General features: G+C 46.1%; 1 protein-coding gene across 2 annotated transcripts in view; it reads right to left on the reverse strand.

The window, feature by feature from the left end:
• The window catches only part of PDE8A (phosphodiesterase 8A), a 2218572-nt gene that overhangs the window by 1185604 nt on the left and 1012536 nt on the right, over window positions 1-20432 (reverse strand). The window lies entirely within an intron of this gene.

The raw sequence follows: 20432 nt of genomic DNA on the forward strand, positions 1-20432 counted from the left end.
TGGGTGGATCCCTAGAAGGATCCTGCAGAGTCAGCAAAAACATGTGGCAGGGATGCGCGCGCAGCAGCATGACGTATGATTGACGTGCAACTGGAGGGTGAAGGGGACTTGACATTTAGCCCTACATGTGGAGACAGAAGTCTGGAGTGTCAGAACAACCTAATCCCAAATCATATCTGATATCTTGTGTTTGAGGAACCGTATTATCTAGAAGGAAAAGGTCTCCCGGGCAGAGGCTATTCTATACTGACTATTAATGCGTGTATATGCAACTGCGTGTCTACGTGTAAAGCAGAGGCCATGGGCCTACCATGGTAACGGAAGCTATGAATTACTTGCATGGAGACAGAAAGGCTGGGCCCTTTACTCTGCAGCTGGGAAGGATGTTTACCTAAACTACTAGACAGGAATGTATTTTTCGAGGAGCGGAGCAGATAACTTGAAGGCTGAATACGGTCTTGGCGGGCTGGCAGGCTGAGCCAGGCACCGCTGGCCGCGCAGGGAGTGAGTGAAAGGTCATGGATACAGATGCAGATTCAGGCTGAAGCTTCCAGAGGCAGAAGGCAGGAGAAAACTTGAATGGCAGAAAACAAGGCCCAAACTCGCCAGGGCCAGAAAAACGTGAAAGTGCACCATGTAAAGACGTTGGCAAGGCCCACTTAGGAACTGAATATCGGACCCATTCATGGTGGATCTGAAAGAGGACATATTAACGTTGGACACAAATGTATTTGCGTCTTCATAGCTGGTTGTGGAGGGAACTTACATGTACTAGAAGCGGGTACATGGAGCCATTGGGGTCTACGATAGGGGACACAATTAACCATAAAAATTCATATTACCTCATTCCCTCCTTGTCCCCTACGGACCCTTCATGATATATCAATCCTCATCAATCTATCAATCTGTTCATGTAACATCATTTGTTCTTCTTTCTTCTTATGGCGTTTTGAATGAGGACTTGAATGAGGAATACAGGATGTGGCGCACAAGCCGCAAATCGCTGGCCCACATTGCAGACAAAAGCAACAACTGAACACTATGAGAAGGCCAATACCTAGGAAGGATAGGATTTTCCATCCCCAGGCTGACAACGTTGTCCAGAACCAACCGGACCAAGTCCAGGTGCCTGGATTCTGATGAATCAGACTTGCAATTTTATGAAGGCGAGTTATGGCTCTATATACTGATGGCGCGTTTTCTGGAATGAAAACACAGCAGCTCGACCCGATGACCTTACAGGCTCCGCCCCTATCGGCCAGAATGACGTCAAGGACGAGACGATTTTGAAGAACAACAATCCGCATCGCAGACTGCTCCTCTGTTAAGTTACCTAGAGCGGAGGTAGTTTCATTTACTACAGCTTCAAGGGTTCTAGTTAATTTTCATATCAGTTTACTATTAAAGACAGCACCTAAGTAGGGGAAGAAACCTTTATTGAAATCTGTGTATTGCTCCCATGCCGTTTCAGTATAGTCGACAATCGGGAGATCTCTCTGTGGTCTATTGTGTACTAGATGAGTATTTCTATGATAATCAGGAGGGGCTAGGAAAACAGGTGGCAGAAGGAATGCAATGTAACAGGTGCCATCCCAATCCAGAGGTAAGCGTATATATGCGGTATGACCGCAAATGAAGTAGGAATGACGTGAAGCTTTAAAAGTAGACTTGCCCTTATCACTGAATTCGATCACAGTAGTACATCTACTATGACCCAGGTGTACTGAACCATTCTTTCTGACACATAATTCACCTTTGACTGGAAGTACGGACATGGCGGGCAAGACTGGTTCTGTTTCGGATTCAACACTGAGAATCATGAGGTTAAGTGTAAAGTTACCTAATCCATATACTTCATTTTCTAGATCAGTTCCTGTCCTTTTGGGGAGACCCTCCTTATCAGGGAAACAGACTTTATGCAAAACAGTGTTCAGGTTTAGCCATACCCAGTTACCCTGGTAAACTACAGAATCGGAGTCTAGAGAGTTTATTAAGCTAAACCATGCCCCACAGGACCCATTATGTGTAAACGGGTACGGAAAAAGAGGCAGCACTCGTTTGTATTTCTGATAGGGAGGGAGTCGGCCACATATCCAACAATTAGTGGCATTGCTGGTCTGATGGGAATGATGTAACATACTAATGAATGTATTGTTGCGCAGCGCAAGTCTGTAAGACAGTTCATGTGGGGGTAGTTCGCTAAAGGAATGCTCGGCAGTGACGTTGAAGGGAGAATTTGTACGCTTGAATATAGGATAATATATATGTAAAAGCACACTTGCAGCAATAATCATAAGGCTCAGAAAAAACATAATCAATAAAGTCACAATGCAATGGCTGCGAAGAGATTTGCAATATTCACGTTTCTTGAGCTGTTTCTGTCTATCTCTCTCTCTGTTGGGGTCTAGGGGATACATGTCAGAAACTCGTTCAACCGATTCACCTAGGGGAGGACTTAAACAATTAAACTGTCTGACTTGCTAGACCTCAATTTTAATTTATACTCCTGCTGTGGAGTTTTCTCTATCAGGGAAGTTTAAAGTCACTAGAATCTGGACAGTCCTTAGAGGGGGAGAGTGAGTCAGTCTCTGGCAATGCACGAAATTTCTTCACGTGACTGGAGTGCAGCCACCCTTTCCTGCCCTCGACTTTGACTGCTGTCCGGGTGGTGAGTAGAACCAACTTCGGCGCCTGCCAGCGGGGCTCCAGTGGGCTCCTCCTGTCGAAGTTTCTTATAAGTACAGTATCTCCTGGAACGACGTCGTGCGGTTTCACCTCGGTGTTGTCGGGAAAGGCTGCAGCTACCTGTGAACGACATGATTGTAGTGCAGACATCAAGGAGGCAAGGTAATCTGTCAACATATTACAATCGACATCAGTGATTTTCCTAGGCAAAGGCGTCCCCCACATATTCGGTGGTCTACCAAAAACCACCTCATACGGGGATAGCCCTGTTCTGGAATGTGCGACCATCCTCATATAGAAAAGGGCGACTGGCAAAGCTACGATCCAGTCGACACCTTTCTCCTTACAGATTTTTGCTAGACGAGTTTTCAGGGTCTGATTGTGTCTCTCTACGAGACCTGCTGCTTCAGGATGTCGGACACAGTGGAACTTCCATTGATAGCCGAGCAGGAGAGATACCTGCTTCATAAGCTCGGACGAGAATGGCTGACCGTTGTCTGAATACACGACACGGGGCAAACACAATCGAGGGAAGAATTCACGAACCAGCTGCTTGGCAGTGGTCGGAGCAGTGTAATCTGGGACTGGATATGCTTCTGTCCAACGGGAAAGTGCACATACGACTACAAGGACATATTTAAAACCTCGACAACGTTCCATCTGAATATAATCCATCTGGAGGACTTCAAAAGGGTGATCAGGAGGATGAAAACCACCTTGCTCTACGGGAACGCCTTTACCTGGGTTGAACTGACAACAAATCATGCAAGTACGCACTTTCTGTTTGGCTGCTGCTCGTAAGTGTTTATTGAACCAGAGATGTTGAATACTGTCTAACATGGCTTTTTCTCCTAAATGTGCTGGACTGTGTACGGTATTAATGACAACTTGAACCATAGAGTCGGGGAGAAACCATGTGGATTTTCCCTTCGTCATCCATCCTTGATCTGTCTGGGTCCCTCCTAGTTCGATCCATTTCTTGATTTCATCTGGTGTAGAATGTGTCTGTATGTCAATTACATCTAGGGCGGGATCCTTAACTGTCATGCAATGTGTCGGTGTCCCGGCTATTGTCTTTGTCAGGTCAGTGGTGTGAATCTGATTCTGAGCTGTATGTTTTGCGGTTCGGTCTGCCAGGTCATTACCCTGGGAAATAGCATCTGTAACTTTTGTATGTGCCTTGCACTTCATGATGGATATCGCTGTAGGCAGATGTATTGCATCTAATAAAGTTTGAATGAGGGGACCGTGTTGAATTTTGGCACCGTGAGAAGTCAAAAAACCTCTCTCTCGCCAGAGGACACCGAAGTCATGAACAACTCCGAATGCATAACGTGAATCCGTGTATATGTTAACTCTCTTGTTCTCGGCTTGAATACAGGCTTGAGTCAGAGCGATGAGCTCTGCCGCTTGAGCTGACAGGGTGTCTATACAATTTGTTTCTATGACTTCAGTTTCTGTTGTGACTGCGTAGGCGGCCACTAATTCTCCTGTACTTGTTCTCATGCATGAACCATCCACATAAAGTGTCAGGTCTGGATCTGGTAATGGGGTGTCTGTCAGATCTTGTCTGGGTTTCGTCGTGATAGTAACGACTTCAATGCAATCAAGTGCCAATGGGTCTGTGTCAGCTAATGGCAAAAGTGTAGCAGGATTCAATGTATTACAACGTCTGATTTCTATGTGTGGTTGAAACAATGTCAATTCATAACCTGTCAATCTTGCTATGGTCAAGTGTTGAGTCTGTGTTCGATTTAAAAGAACCTCCACGGAGTGTGGAACTTGTACTGTCAATGGATGTCCTAACACTATTGAATCACTTTGTCTGATTGCTAGAGCTGTTGCTGCAACTGATTTCAAGCACGCAGGCAGAGCCTGGGCTACTGGATCCAATGTACTAGAGAAGTAAGCACACGGTTTGTGTGAACCTGCTTGTTCCTGCGTGAGTACCGACAATGCAGTACCTTCACGTTCTGTGACAAAAAGTGTAAAAGGCTTACTGTAGCATGGTGTTGCTAAAACTGGTGCTTGACATAAGGCTTTCTTTAAGTCGTCAAAAGCTTGTGTATGTTCCTGAGTCCAAGGGAGGACAGTCGAAGACGCTGCCTCCTGTGTTGTTAACTGAATGAGTGGTTTTGCTAGAAATGCATACTGAGGGATCCATTGTCTGCAGTAAGAAGTGAGGCCTATAAAAGCCCGCACCTCCTTTTGTGTCTTGGGTGGTAACATACCTGCAATTAACTGGATGCGATCGGGCGTTAGCTGCCTCCCCCATTTGGACAGCAAGTGGCCTAAGTAAACAACTTGCTGAACACAGAACTGCAGCTTTGAAGGGGATACCTTGTGTCCCTTGTCAGCCAGGAAATGTAAAACCGTTAGTGACGCTAGTTCACATTCAGGTTCGCTTCGGGCGGTGATCAGCAGATCATCGACATACTGGAGTAGGGCAGTGTTTTCAGGCATGTGTATACTGTCAAGTTGTCTTTTCAGTGCTTGGCTATAGATGCTGGGGCTTTCTGTGAATCCTTGAGGTGCGCGTGCAAATTTGAAGCTACGTCCATTTAAACAGAATCCGAAAAGGTATTGGCTTTCCGGATCGATAGGGACACTAAAGAAGGCGTTCTTAAGATCAATAACAGTAAAGAACGTCGCTTCAGAATCAATGGCTGTCAATAGAGATGAGATATCTGGGACCACAGGGTACTGTGGTACAATGCATTTATTCAATTCGCGCAAGTCAATAACTAATCGGTAAACAGGTGGTGCATTGGGATCTGTACGTTTAAGAATTGGAATGATAGGAGAATTACATAAATTCGAGTTGGTTTCTACAACCACTCCTTGTGCAATGAGCTCTTCAACGATTTTCAGTAAAGCCACTACAGCATCTGGCGGTAACTTGTATTGTCGAATTCGTGGTAAAACAACACCTGGCTTGAGTGTGACTCGATACGGTGTAATGTGCATACAACCTACATCAGTGGGGCCTTGCGCCCATAAATGTGCAGGTACATTCTGTAATCGGGGTTCAATATCTCTCAACACATAGTGACCTTTAAAGTCACGTAGGAACAACCGTACTCCTTCCGGAGAACAGCAAATAACCGCTCCTAGAGCTTTCAGAGTCAGGATACCTAACAGGTTTTCTGGACATGATTTAGTGAGCAGTAAATCTGTAGTACGGGTCAATGGACCAACTGCAAGGGGAAGTGGTTGCGATACTTCATTAATAATAGGCTTGCCTGAAAAACCAAGGGAAACATTCTGTGAGCCTGAGAGGGGTGCCCCTGGGACCTCGTCATGACTTATTGTTGTTCGGCTTGCCCCTGTATCAATTAAGAACTTTCTGTCTTTCCCTAATACTTGACTGTGTACATAAGGACCCTCTTGATCTACAGGAACCTCAATAAGAGGCAAGCCAACTTCCCTCTCTAGGCTGTTTCATGTGTACCGCTGATAATCAGGGTAATCAGTCTGGGCATACTGGTACATCTGCTGTGATGCATGTTGAGTTGCAGCAATCGGTTGAGGTTGTGGCACAGCTACTGTCTGTACTGTCTGTTGTGAAGCTTGCATCGGCTGGATATTCTGTGGTACTTGTTGTTGGACCTGGTCCTGTCTAGGAGGACGCGGTCTCTCTTTAGTCTTTCCAGTAAGTATATTATGTTTCAAAACTGCACAATCGTTTATATAGTGACCTGGCTGTTTGCAATAGTTGCATGTCCCTTTAACAGGAGCTGTTGAATTATTTGACTGTGTCGTGCCTTTTTTCTGACCGTCAGCTGGAACTGACTGAGCAACTAACATTTTCATTTTCGTGTCTTTCATGCGTTTCTGTTCGTGTTCATGTTCCTCTCTAATTCTGTTCTGGTGATACTGTAACATTTGTAACATTTGTGAAGGTGTATTAGCTTGCCATGTGCTCTCGACTTTCTGTACACGATTCTTAACTTGGGGCAGGGAATTTTCTACTAACTTTGTTACGAAAAGATGTGGATATGACTCGCTACTTGGTTTCAGGCCACTATTAATACCAAAACATTTTTCAAATCGGGAATAAAAATCGCTAGTGTCTTCATCGGGTTTCTGTTTACAGGCTGAGATTGCATCCCAGTCCTCCTTTTTAGTTGCTAATAAACGTGGCAATACTTGCACTAACAATCCTGGTAATGCTTTAGATTTGTCCCCAAGCCCTGTTCCTGGGGTTCGAGTCTTATCTTCATCTTCTAATGCAGCCCAATCTATCTTTTGTTCTCCTATCTCCCAATCTTTTTCTTTGAGTTTCTCGTAAATACCGGCAGGCATTAGCACTTTTAATATTTTCATAATGTCAGGGTAGGTGTAATCCCCCATGAGTAACATATCTTTGATTTCGCGGTGGAAACCTGCTGGGTCTTTGTCGTGACTGGGCACTAATTTCTTCATTTCTAACAGTTCCATTTTCGTTATGGGCGTGTACACAAACACGCGTCTAAAAGAATTATCAACATTCTGGACTGGATGCACTTCTCGCAAGGGGTTCTGTCTGTCTATGTAATACATTTTCCTATCTATGGGTGGAGCTGAAACAAAACGTGTATCCAGAAAAGCGTTATACCTACGTCGGTGTTCTAGAATTACTTTAATCAGGTCAGTACCTAGACCTCTCCACTGTGGTGAGAGTAGTTCTATTAATATATCAGGTAAGGGACCTGGATCAGAATGTTGGCCTTTGAATAATGTAATGAGATGCTGAACCATATATATACCAGCTAATTTCTGTTCATCGGGGGAAAGGTTTAAAAAGGTCTGCACTAAACCATCATCACTGTATTTATCAGGATCGTCAGTCCATTGTACGGCTGACCTAGCCAATTCTTGTTCATCCATGGAATTGAGCACATGGTACCCCATGCGTTCTTGAAGTATTCTATCAGCGGCCTGGAATAGATGTTCGGGAGTCTTCGGATTTGACATGGCAGCTTGAAAGATTCTTTTACTTTCCGGACGTACCGGACGCATTGAATTATATGGCCGTCCCTTACCTACATATGCTATCATTTCTTTGGCTTGCATTTGTGATTGGCCCGTGGCCGTTTCTTGCTGTTCCTCCTCCTCCGAAAATTCATTCTTATCTGAATCTATTTCTGGTTCTTGCGATCTCCTTTCATGTATTTTTATTACTGCATGTCGGATTCTTTGGTACATGTTTTTTATATAACTCTGTTTATCATGGTTCCCGTCTGCTATATTCTGGCCCCATCTATGTAGTGCTTTGATTTCTTCCGGGTTTGCACCCGGCCTATCCTGTTCTCTTATTAGACAGTTTATAAAAAACCGTAATATCTTGGCTTGGGTGTCAACTTTCTGGTAAGCCATGGCCTGGCCAATACTTTCAGGGCCCTCCCCTGTTTGAACAAAATGATATATTCTGTCTAAATGATCAACCATTCCTGGCAGTAACAATAAAAAGTTTGTAACTCGTCGTAAACGTACTGATGCAAGCATCATTCTGTCGTCATTTTTACCGGGTACTGGGTCATATCTGCAATCTGCGAGACGTTCTTTAAGTATGTCGTAATCGGGTGCTTGAGGTGTACGTTGTAGCGCTAAATCCCTATAGGTCATTCTATGTGCTTGTGGTGGCGTTTGAAAACTTGTCGCACCTCCCGAGGTGCCAGGACCAAAAGGATTTGTTGGGTGGAGGGTCGGAAGAATAGGTGCAGGAGGAAAGGTTGGGGGAACAGGTGCAGGGTGTCGAACGGGAGAAGGAGTTCGTTGCGGAGGTGGGAGTGCATTTTGTCGGGGTGGGGTACCATCAACGGGAAGTGCTTGAGCACGTCTATTTACATATGCGGGAGCTACGTCGTCTAGATAGGAAGAAAGGAATACGTCCTTTGCTGTCTTGTGATGTACTTTAGTCGGGAGCAGTGGAGGGGGCAGATCCTTCGGTATTTCCGGGGTGGCCTTAGGTACTCCCTCGGTCAGTAGAGGATACATACCGTTCATAAGAGTGTTTCGTTGTCGGTCTACTTGTTCTGTTTTTACTCGTATCCCCTCCTCTACTAGTACATTTTCTTGGACTTTTTCTGAATCCTCTTTATGTTTCTCAGCTTTCTTGAGTGCTTTCTCTGTGCGCCTGTGCGATTCTTTACGCCATAGTTCAATGGCGTCCTTCTGTGACTGTCTGGCTTTCCTTTTCCATAGCGCTTCCTCTACTCTCATGATGCACTCGGCATCCCATGTCCCTGCAGCGGGCCATCTTTGATTCTCTGCTAGATCCTTAGTATAATTGTGAGAAGTTGGCCCGATATGCAACGTTCGCTATTCTAGCGACCGCTATGTATCGTTCCAACGACCCTTATGGTGTTTGGTTGTAAGTCAACCTATAGACCAGCTATCCTAGTAGCGTGGATACGAGCAGTCTAAGGCTAAAGATTCGAGAGGGCGCGTTAAGCCGGCTGTTTACCACACATGTACCCCTTGAACACCCAGTGAAAGGACACCACACAAGTGTTATGAAAATAAACAGTATATTTATTAAGAATCACAACAGCCTTGTACTCTTTATGAGGACAGGGTACTAAGCACAAACCAAATCTCTTTAGCAAATACTTCAAGTGCACAATTAAAACAAGTGTCCGAGGACACGGGAAGATTAAGGTCTCGGGCGGACCCGATAAGGCACGTCGGAAGCGAGGGACTCAGGACCCTAGAGTAAGGAGGCTATGCAGGCACCGAAATGCCGAGTTACCTAGCCACGAGGGCTGCGGCTGCACAAGTCTTACAGGCGTCGGGGTCTTCGCTGACGAGCCAGGAGCCGGAAGAAAAGGAGTTGCTGGCCGGCGACCAGTGCTGAATAGTTCGTAGAGATCCAAGCCTGGATCGGAGATTGATGAAACCTGAAAGCAGAGGGGACCAAGTTCGTACTACTAGCCAGTAGTCAGAGGGTACCAGGAAGGCACCGGTTGGCCGTCACCTCGACCAGGTGAGTGGGCGACGCTAGGCTCTGCAGTCTCACGGACCAGGAGGCGTTGTCGGCGACCACGGGGGAGGTGCGAGCTGTCCCACGAAGGATGATGCTGTCGGCGTCGCTGGGCCCAGGATGGGGCAACAAGCCTTGGCAGATCTCAGGGCCACGTGGTGGGCCTAAGATGGCGTCTTGAGTGGACCAGGAGGGTCCGGGGTGCTTCTCGCAAAGATGGAAGCAAGGGCCAGTCTGGAGCAACCAGACCAGCAGTGATGATTCTCGGATGTCGTCACAGAAGGGCACAAGCCAGCGGCTAGTGACCAGACAACGTGCTGAGCAGCGAGCAGAAGGGCCCCACGCAGATCGTGGAGATGCTGGTAGACTGCACTTCGGTGCTGGAGCGGCTCAGGGTCGGGGCTTCTCGGACCCCAGAGCACTCACCAGAGAGTTACCTCGATGGTCGTACTGGTTTTAAGAGCGTGCAGGTTCTGATGATGGCCGGTCCCTCGAGGTCTCGTCGCACCCACAGATCACAGCTGAGCTGATGACGTGGGTAGAGGTCAGAGGTGCCAGGGAAGCCGGTTCTCGTCGAGCTGGGCCGTCGGATTCCTTGAGGAAGGACTTACAGCAAACCGCAGAGTTCTTAGTTGGTGCCCGCTGATGCAGGGTGACTACTCCTTAGTCACAAGGGAGAAATCTTGAGAAGAGTCTTGAATGTCCTTTCGTAGAAAGTAGTTCTTGAATCAAAGATGATCTAATTTGGAAGGGTCCCCGCTCCGGTCTTTATTCTAAAGAAAGGGGTGGGTACATGACTAGGTCCTGCCCTAAGGGTGGGACCAGGAAGGGGGGTAGTTACACCCCTCTCCCCTGCCGGACTTTCCCCAGGCCAGGGCTGTCGCCCCTGGAACTGGTTCTAACCGGCAGATGCGTAGTGAGCACCGGGGTGCCACTCCGCAGTCACCTTCTCGCCAAAGCCCTACCTACCCAGAATACACAAACCCTGTCTGGGACGGTGCGAACACCGGCCTCGACAGGAAACCCTTTGTCCGAGCGCTCCTCGCTGGAAGGACTCCCAGCAGCAGGAGGCCAGACTCGTGTCTGTGGTGGCAGCATCCATTTTGTGGAGCTGAGGCTTCAGTTAACTTTAACCGGGGTTCACAGTTACGTACATGTCGTGTCCCTCTAGAAGGGTGGAATGCTAACCTCGTCGCCAGCATTGGTGAGAGGGCAGCACCCCGATTCGTATGACACCTTACTCGACATGCCTTGATAACGCGACACCGGAGTTACCGATATGGTACGCGTTATCATGGAACAGCTATTGGGTCTTGATTCCGCAAGCTGCAACCGGGCTCGGCTCGGGCCTGAACCTAGCTCACACGAGCCCACGCACTCTGCCTTCAGGATCGTTAAGGCCTGCCATAGGAGTGACTGATAGGAACTCGGGTGTCCATTGTATGGTTAGATATAGAGCTACTATACCTAAAGCGAAGGGTGGTTACACGTCTTCGCCCCAGCTGTCGTGCAGCCAGTTGTGTCAAATTTAGGAGGCCAGCCAGGGGTGGCATAATACATGCTTCAGCCCCTGGCGGCCCTGGGTACACCTATGCCCTGCGTTACGGGGTCTGATAAGGTGGTCCAGTACCAATTGGAAATGTACCTAGGGTACATGGAATCCATTTTAAAGAGAGAGCAGTAGGCCTGGGGTCCTGATTGGCAGGGTCCCAGGTCGACTATGTCCAAAACCAGCTAAAACACAGGGCAAAAAGTTGGGGGCAACCATAGTCAGGATGTACCTTCCTACAATAATCTACCCACAAATCGAAATATAATACAGCGTCTAGGCCGTGCTTGTGGTACATAAAGTGCCCTGGAGTGTCCCTAGGTGGAACAGGCACTGCTTCTTCTAGAATCCCTTTTCTAGTTCCTATTTGTCTCAGTTTGGAGAACAGCGGCATGTTTCAGCCGTGTTACTCTGGACTTGCTATTTACTCAAATTTGAACACAACTAATACAGTAAACACAATAATGCAGATCGAACAATCACTCATACCACGACATTTAAAACATACTAAAACATTTCAGAACGAACAATAATGATTAGAATAAAACTGTCTGATATCATTCTGGATATACTGCTAAACAGTACAGATACACTGCTAAAACAGTGCAGACCAGGTCTGCGTACCCAAACCCGTCTTGACCGGCACAAATTAATGCGCTCGTCTAGATGCGTCCCCAGCAACAGTACTCACCGGGAAGCACGGAACAGAAGGCCTCGGAAACTCGACACTGGACTGGACTCGACTGGACTCGACTCGTGACGTGAGCACTTCGGAACTTCGGAACTGGTGGGCCTTCGGATACCTCGGACTTTGCTCTCTCAGCTAGGCTCTGGTCGGGATCCTCCGCACTCCTCACCGCCTCGTCTGGGTGTCGATCGCAGCCCTAGTCACCTCCGTTGGCCTGAGGGAGATACAGGAAATCCTGCGGGTACGCGTAGTTGTCCGTCAGCGCTGTGGCAGGGGGCTAGGCCTGCAATGCACCGCCGGCGCGTAAGGTGGGGGAGGGGTCCCTGTTCGGGCGCCAAATTATGTGGTAAATTTTAATTACCTATACGGAATTTATGCGGTAAAGTTCAATAAGAATAACTCATTAAAATAAGAAGGCAGAATCCGTGGTATCTGAGGTTTAAAAGTGGGTTTTATTCCTTAAAAAGGAATTGGTTCGAACCAAGGTACAGTACAGGAGCCCATCACCACGAGGGATCAGGGTAGGAATTGGAATGAACATGTACAATGATTTATTAACAAGAAACCGTATATATAGTCATTTCATACAGTAACATTGAATACAGAAGGCGTAACAGCTGAGAGAAACGAGATAAGAACAGAAATACGTAACAGAAGGCGTGCACTAGGGCGTACACGGAGGTGTGTGCAAAAAAAACGTCACATGAAGGTGTCATAAGTGGGTGGATCCCTAGAAGGATCCTGCAGAGTCAGCAAAAACATGTGGCAGGGATGCGCGCGCAGCAGCATGACGTATGATTGACGTGCAACTGGAGGGTGAAGGGGACTTGACATTTAGCCCTACATGTGGAGACAGAAGTCTGGAGTGTCAGAACAACCTAATCCCAAATCATATCTGATATCTTGTGTTTGAGGAACCGTATTATCTAGAAGGAAAAGTCTCTCGGGCAGAGGCTATTCTATACTGACTATTAATGCGTGTATATGCAACTGCGTGTCTACGTGTAAAGCAGGGGCCATGGGCCTACCATGGTAATGGAAGCTATGAATTACTTGCATGGAGACAGAAAGGCCGGGCCCTTTACTCTGCAGCTGGGAAGGATGTTTACCTAAACTACTAGACAGGAATGTATTTTTCGAGGAGCGGAGCAGATAACTTGAAGGCTGAATACGGTCTTGGCGGGCTGGCAGGCTGAGCCAGGCACCGCTGGCCGCGCAGGGAGTGAGTGAAAGGTCATGGATACAGATGCAGATTCAGGCTGAAGCTTCCAGAGGCAGAAGGCAGGAGAAAACTTGAATGGCAGAAAACAAGGCCCAAACTCGCCAGGGCCAGAAAAACGTGAAAGTGCACCATGTAAAGACGTTGGCAAGGCCCACTTAGGAACTGAATATCGGACCCATTCATGGTGGATCTGAAAGAGGACATATTAACGTTGGACGCAAATGTATTTGCGTCTTCATAGCTGGTTGTGGAGGGAACTTACATGTACTAGAAGCGGGTACATGGAGCCGTTGGGGTCTACGATAGGGGACACAATTAACCATAAAAATTCATATTACCTCAAAAGGGTGGCGAGGGGGAAAGGGTGGCGAGGGGAGAAAGGGCGGCGAGGGGAGAAAGGGCGGCGAGGGGAGAAAGGGCGGCGAGGGGAGAAAGGGCGGCGAGGGGGGAAAGGGTAGCGAGGGGGGAAAGGGCAGTGGGGGAAAGGGCGGCGAGGGAAAGGGCAGTGGGGGAAAGGGCGGCGGGGAAAGAGCGGTGGAGGGAAAGGGTGGCGGAGGGAAAGGGCGGCGGAGGGAAAGGGCAGCGGAGGGAAAGGGCGGCGGAGGGAAATGGCGGCGGTGGGAAAGGGCGGCTAAGGGAAAGGGTGGCTGAGGGAAAGGGGGCGAGGAAAAGGGGGGCAGGGGAAAGGGGGGCGGGGGAAAAAGGCACAGGGAAAGGGGGGCACAGGGAAAGGGTGGTGCAGGGGAAAGGGTGGTGCAGGGGGAGGGGTCGCAGGGGGAAGGGTCGCAGGGGGAAGGATCGCAGGGGGAAGGGTCGCAGGGGGAAGGGTCGCAGGGGGAAGGGTCGCAGGGGGAAGGGTCGCAGGGGGAAGGGTCGCAGGGGGAAGGGTCGCAGGGGGAGGGATCGCAGGGGGAGGGATCACAGGGGGAGGGGTCACAGGGGGAGGGGTCACAGGGGGAGGGGTCACAGGGGGAGGGGTCACAGGGGGAGGGGTCACAGGGGGAGGGGTCACGGGGAGGCATTGCAGGAGAGGTGTCGCAGGAGGGTGTCGCAGGGGATGGTGTCGCCCGCGAAGCAGCAGGACACAAAGCATACAATGATAACTAAGTTATTATCATTTTATGTTTCTACTTGGCACTGCTTAAAAGTAGTGGGGTGACGCTCCTATGCCATAGCGGAGGAGCCGCCAGTGGTAGATGTTAGGGTGTTCGGTTCAAGATGACATTTTAACAATGTTAGAAGTTTTCATTTTATTCTCGTTCTTTAAAACGTTACTTCTTGCTGTTTTTATAATATTCTGTGTAGTTCTTTTAGACCTACTGAGAAACAGAGTATTCCTGTAGTGATAAATACATTTTAATTGAAAGTGTTCAATCTTCTTAGAAGAATGTGTGCATTTGATAATGTGAACAATTTAATAAGGTGCGTTGCCACGGTGCACCTGATCCCTTTATGGGATTGTTAGTTACCCAAAAGCAATAATTCTATTCAATTACATATTGACTAGTGTTTTGTGAGGCAAGAATAACCTGGCTTTCACATTCATCACTGGTGCACTGAACCAAGTTCACCTGCATCACCCATGGTTGAGAAAGCTTTCCTTGTAGAGTTACTGCAAAGTCTTAAGTTATGCAACATTTCTCTGTTGTGGGCAAACTTCCCCAATAGCCCTGGAAAGTAAAGGGCCTTAGGAGAAATGACTATATGTCCAACTGCCCAATTTAGATGACGGACATGTAGTCATTTTTTTTACTGTTTCTTACGGCCAAATTAAACCTTGCAGTAAGGAACAATAAAAACATTATAATGCTGACCATGCAATGGGGACAGAGACCCATGGTGAGGAGAGCATCACTTTTTTTCTTTTTGCAAAGAAAATTCTGTTTCTTGGTACAGGGCAGCGTCCTTCTAATAGCAAACAGTAAAATGCATTAATAGGAACTGCAGTGACAGCGGTTCCTGCAATGCCTTTATAAATGACTGCCTGCTTGGTGTTCATTTTACAAATTAGGTGGGCGGCCTCTTCAACATGGCAGGCCAACAGGCCAGCCACCTAAATATAAATATAATAAATATAAATATATAGTTGGTATTCCCAAGTATAGGCAGGTCATATAGCATGTCACTGTGCATGATGGAGAGGATGCATTCAAGAGGGTGATGATATTGAGTCGGAACCCATGTTTCCCCCCATGCCACCTAAATCGTATAGAAGTTCTTCACCCACATACTTTTGTAATGGCACTTGTTTGAGGTCACCCATGGTCCTCTATTCCAATGCTCTGACACATAACCACCTTCTTCTATCAACTGAGGGAGCATTGGGGCTGACCATGTATGTTCCTGTAATGATTAACAGCAAAGGTAACCACAAGGTCTGCCTCTTCCTCAGTGATGTTTCATTTCCTATTGAGTGGATCAGCAGTATTCTGAAGGCTGTAGCTGTAACACAGTCCACAAAGAGTCAACCAGTTTAAGGGGAAGAGGGGAAAGACTAAATGTGTGGATGGATGAATGCGAGTCAGGTACATGTAACTGAGGTCAGGAGAATGTGGTTTGCCTATACGTTCCACTCCAGATTTCCCCCTGTAAAGGTGGATATATCCACCTCAACTGTGGTGATCTCTGCCTATATGGCCTTGATCATTAATCCAGTTGCAAAGTTACTAGTAGAAACTTTCCAATCGTAAATTATGTAGTAAGGGTCTCTCTCCTCCACCTTGTGTGAAGGAGTGGATACTAGTAAATCCTGCTCAAAAGAAGAGATTTCCAACCACAATTGGCGTATATTATCCAGGCAGAGATCTCCAGCCAGGTAGAAATCTACATGTGCGGATACCTCTACATGTAGATTTTCTCTTTGCGTATGAGGCCCAAAACGATCTCTCCCACATCAACATGAAGGATATATATATGGATCCACTTAAACCATGAAATATAATGAGTATTAGATAGTTATGTTGAATGGTTACTGACCACTGCAGGAGAAACTATGTCCATACCTGGACGTTAACTCTAAATATGATATGCATGATGTAACTGCACGTCACAATATTCAATCACCACTTATCTCTAGGTGGAACTAGTGCAGGAGACAATGCAGAGATGGATGACATCATAGATTAACTAAACTAACAACTGGTAGTGTGGATTAAATACACAATGTATTTGTCTTGAAAGCCTGTACTTCCCTCCTAATTTGAAGGATGATACAATGTCCACTAAAACACAAAAACAGGTCTTATAAATTGACATGATAATTCAGTGTCAAAGTCACATTCCCTCAGATGTAGAAAATGGCTTGGCACACAACAATACTGATTAAGAGGACATCAAAGCTAACTTAGAGTCCTTTATAAAGATGGCCTAGTACACAATCTAGTTCAGGAACAAACTATATGATACACCGATGGACACAAAGGGAGACATTGTGGACAATCAAACATTGTATGTGACTGAGAATACACGCCCTATGGAAATGTCTACTGGGTTGAATAATCTATAAGGGATGCTATTGGTTAACTTTTCAAAGATGTAAAAAAGTCCCTTGGGGCACCTTTTAAAAGAACTCAGTATGATAAGGTATAGTCTGCCAAGCAGAAACTGAGCATCAGTGTCCGTATATCCATGAGAAGGGGGAATCGCCAGGCTTGTTCCTACATCACTAAGGTTACTGATGTTTTATCCACCCAACCCCAGTGGGTCTCAGATCTACAGGTCTCTCCACATGGAGATACTAAAGTCGCTTGGTGATACATACATAAGATATGCAGACCTACAAGTAAACAAGATGTGATTATTTTCTGTCTCTTTATCTAGACATGTTGCGAGTCTGCGTCACTGTAGGGACCTATGTTTCCTGCAGCTGGGTATGGTGGTAGCGAAAAGGCTGATCACCAAACGATGGAAAGCCCTTGACCCGCCTCTGCATAAAAATGTGTAGATGCTCGATGTTCACCTGGGACAAAGAGGAGAGCGTCGCACTCCACTGAGAAGACACGCTGGGCCTCCGTAAGGTCCCTATAGCCACCAACTGGACACAATCCTGGCTGCACCGACCTTCATTCATAACACACCACCCTTAACCCCAGTAACAGCTGTGCCTTAAAGAAAAAAACTTACACCACAAGCAGACAGCGACACTGAGCAAGACAGGGAATGGAGAAAGCGAACAAAAAGCACACGCATGCCCACTCCAGAGGAGACCAAGAATCATGACCAAAACGCCAGTCACTCACCCTAGTTCATAGAAAACAGCGACCAGGGTGACCATGTGCCAGCTTCGCAGTTCAGTTTTATACCCTATTATGTGTTAATTTGTCACAGTTCCATTATAACCAGCCTCCACAGTTTATGCTGTTTTGAACACCATGCAACCAAACCCCGGAAGTAGAGCTCATACCTCAACAACTCCAGCAGAGTGTAATAATCAATAATTTGCATGATAGTTAACCAATTTGAAAAATTATTGAATGATACATACCGTGACTGTAATGTAATCTAATGTAATTGGTGAACCAATGAGAAACCTGATAAATATAAGTAAAATGTTGAGATGATCGCAAGAAGATCTATGTAATAAGCAGCTACACAGCGCAGTAGTTTGTCTAATCTGCATAGCTCATGTACATCTGTAAAACAAAAAGCTAATAAAAACAAATAAAGTAAAAAAAACTGTAGGGACCTGTGTTCATGCCATCCATGTGAGGTTGCATATTGCTAGCTGGATACTCTGCAAGAGGCACTACACCTTGCATTAACAGGTTATGTACACATCACAACAATTATGTCACAGAAGAATTCGGGATACTGAAGGAGTCTAGCCTAAGGCAAGCATAGGCACCAAGATCTTGACACAAGTATGTCTAAACACTGCTCCAGAATTACAACTAATATTCTGTGGGCTTTGTTGCAGACTTCTTCTGTTGCAGACATTGGATTTGTGTTGGCAGTCATCAGCAATGATCACAAGACATAGCCCTGGCTACAGGTGGTAGAGGAGTTACTGGTCTCCCAGTAATGGATTTTGAAGCCCTTGATTAATTGTACGGTGATTGAATATGTATCACCTACTTGGTCACTATTCTGGTGTATTTGTAGTTAGTATCGCACACTGTACTTTAACAGTGTATGTGTTTTCAATAACCGTGTGTGCCATGTCAGTAGGTCAAACTATTTTGTCATGTGCAATCAATGACACAGGAACATGGGAAGTTGGCAATAGCACTGGACTGACCACACAGTGATTATCTTCAAATAAACTATCACCAAAAACAAAACCTCACTTCCAACGAAGTTGCAGCAATAAACTACAGCCCTTGGTAGACAATTGATAATTTGAAATTAGACAATCTACTGTGTGAGTTCCAGCCCAGAACTAGTGGTTACATTGGCCAAGCATCTGCCAGCTATTCTGCTTGGCTAGAGCAGTGCCCCAACTAGCTACCCAAAAAATCAAGACAAATCATATGTCCATGCCTTTGGCACCATGGTACTCCCAATAGCTTACAGAAACTACCCAAAAAATCAAGACCAACCATATGTCCATGCCTTTGGCACCATGGTACTCCCAGGAGCTTACAGAACTCAAGCAGAAATGTAGGCACCAAGAGCAGCATTGGCGGTTGAACTACAGCCCGGAGGAAAATACAAAACTCTGATAAAAAAAAGGCATAAAACACAAATAGGTGCAATCAAAACTACATTTTCCTGAAACTATATAAACAGGCAGTAACTCCAATGAAGAATGTTTCCAAACACTGAAGTAGCTATCCAATTTTTGTAATAAACACACGGTTACCCTGTATCAACAGCTATGCGAGAAATCAGCCGACTTTTTTCACACGAAAGTAAACAATATATTTTTAGAATTTACTGCAATATCGGATAAAGCAAAACCCCCCTCAATGACACAGATGGTGGAGGAAACCACCTCCTCTAAATTAAATCAATTCCCCCTTACTGACCACCTTTACTCCACTTACTGAAGAGAAAGTAGCAACACTCACTGAAACCTTCAAATCAGGTGCTTCGTCGGATCCCTACCCTCGGTTCTGCATCATGTATCCAAGACTATTTCAGATCATCCTACTGTGCTTTTAAACAGGATTTTTATCTCTGGCTGCTTTCCAGCTGTGTGTAAAAAGGCATCCATCTTTCCACTTCTAAAGAAACACTTCCCTGACCCTCTCGGGGTGAAGAATGTCAGGCCAATTTAGTGCGTCCCTGTACCAGCTAAGATCCTAGAAAAGGCCATAAACCAAGAATCATGACCTTCCTTGAAATCACCAACCTTCTCGAAACATCAGAGCATTGGTTTAGACCAAAATAGTGCACGGAGTCAGCAATAGTGGAGGTCACAGTAGAAATCAGAGCCATTGTAAAAGGAGGTGGGAAGGCAGCCTTGATCTGGCTTGATCTTTTGGCCGAGTTGGGCATGGGTAACCAGTATCTTTTGGTCAACCATCTTTAAAATATCAGAATTATAGGTATGGCTCTTAAATGGATCCACTCCTTTCTGTAAAACAGGCAGCAAATGGTCGCTCTGGAGAACTTTTGCTCTACCACTTTAACTATTCCCTGCAGGGTCCCCCAGGGATCATCGTTGAGCCCCACTCTTTTTATTGTGCATGTCGTACCTCTGATCGAAGTCATTCAACCATGCGGTTTAGCAATATTTTCCTATGCCGGAAACACTCAAATAGTTTTCAGTCTCTTTTGAACCAGAGAAAGTGACCAAACACTTCAATATCTGTATGGGTAGCTTTGCTGACTGGATGCAGAAGAATTGCATAAAACTGTGTTACTTTTTTGGCAACAACACCTTCTATTGGAACATCAGTTGGATGCCATCCCTCCCACTGCCTGTCCAGTTAGTAAGAAACAATTGGGTCATAGTTGAAGTGAAATTAGCATTCACTGACCTTACAAATCAGGTAAAGTCCTCTTACTTCCTCGCTTTGAGAATATTATTAAAAAATTCTTCCCTTCCTCCCAGTGGAGCTAAGAAAAACAGTTACAATATCCCTAATAGTTTCTAAATTACACAACTGCAAAGCCTTAGATGTAGGCTCCCAAATTTGTACACAAAATATATTGCAGACTCTTCAAAACTCACTGATTAAGAGCCCAAACGTTTGTTCAGTCTCACTAACTCTTAGGGAACTGCACTGGTTATCAATCAGGGCACACATCAAGTTGAAAGTCTTATGCTGGGCCCATGAGGAATTGCACCAGGCTAGTCTTCTCTTTTTTCAAGAAATGTTTAAATCATACCTACATACTAGGTCTCCATGGTCCATCACAACAAGACATGTAATCATTT

Source organism: Lissotriton vulgaris, chromosome 2_1, assembly GCF_964263255.1.
Source record: "Lissotriton vulgaris chromosome 2_1, aLisVul1.2, whole genome shotgun sequence".
Classification (NCBI taxonomy): Eukaryota; Metazoa; Chordata; class Amphibia; order Caudata; family Salamandridae; genus Lissotriton; species Lissotriton vulgaris.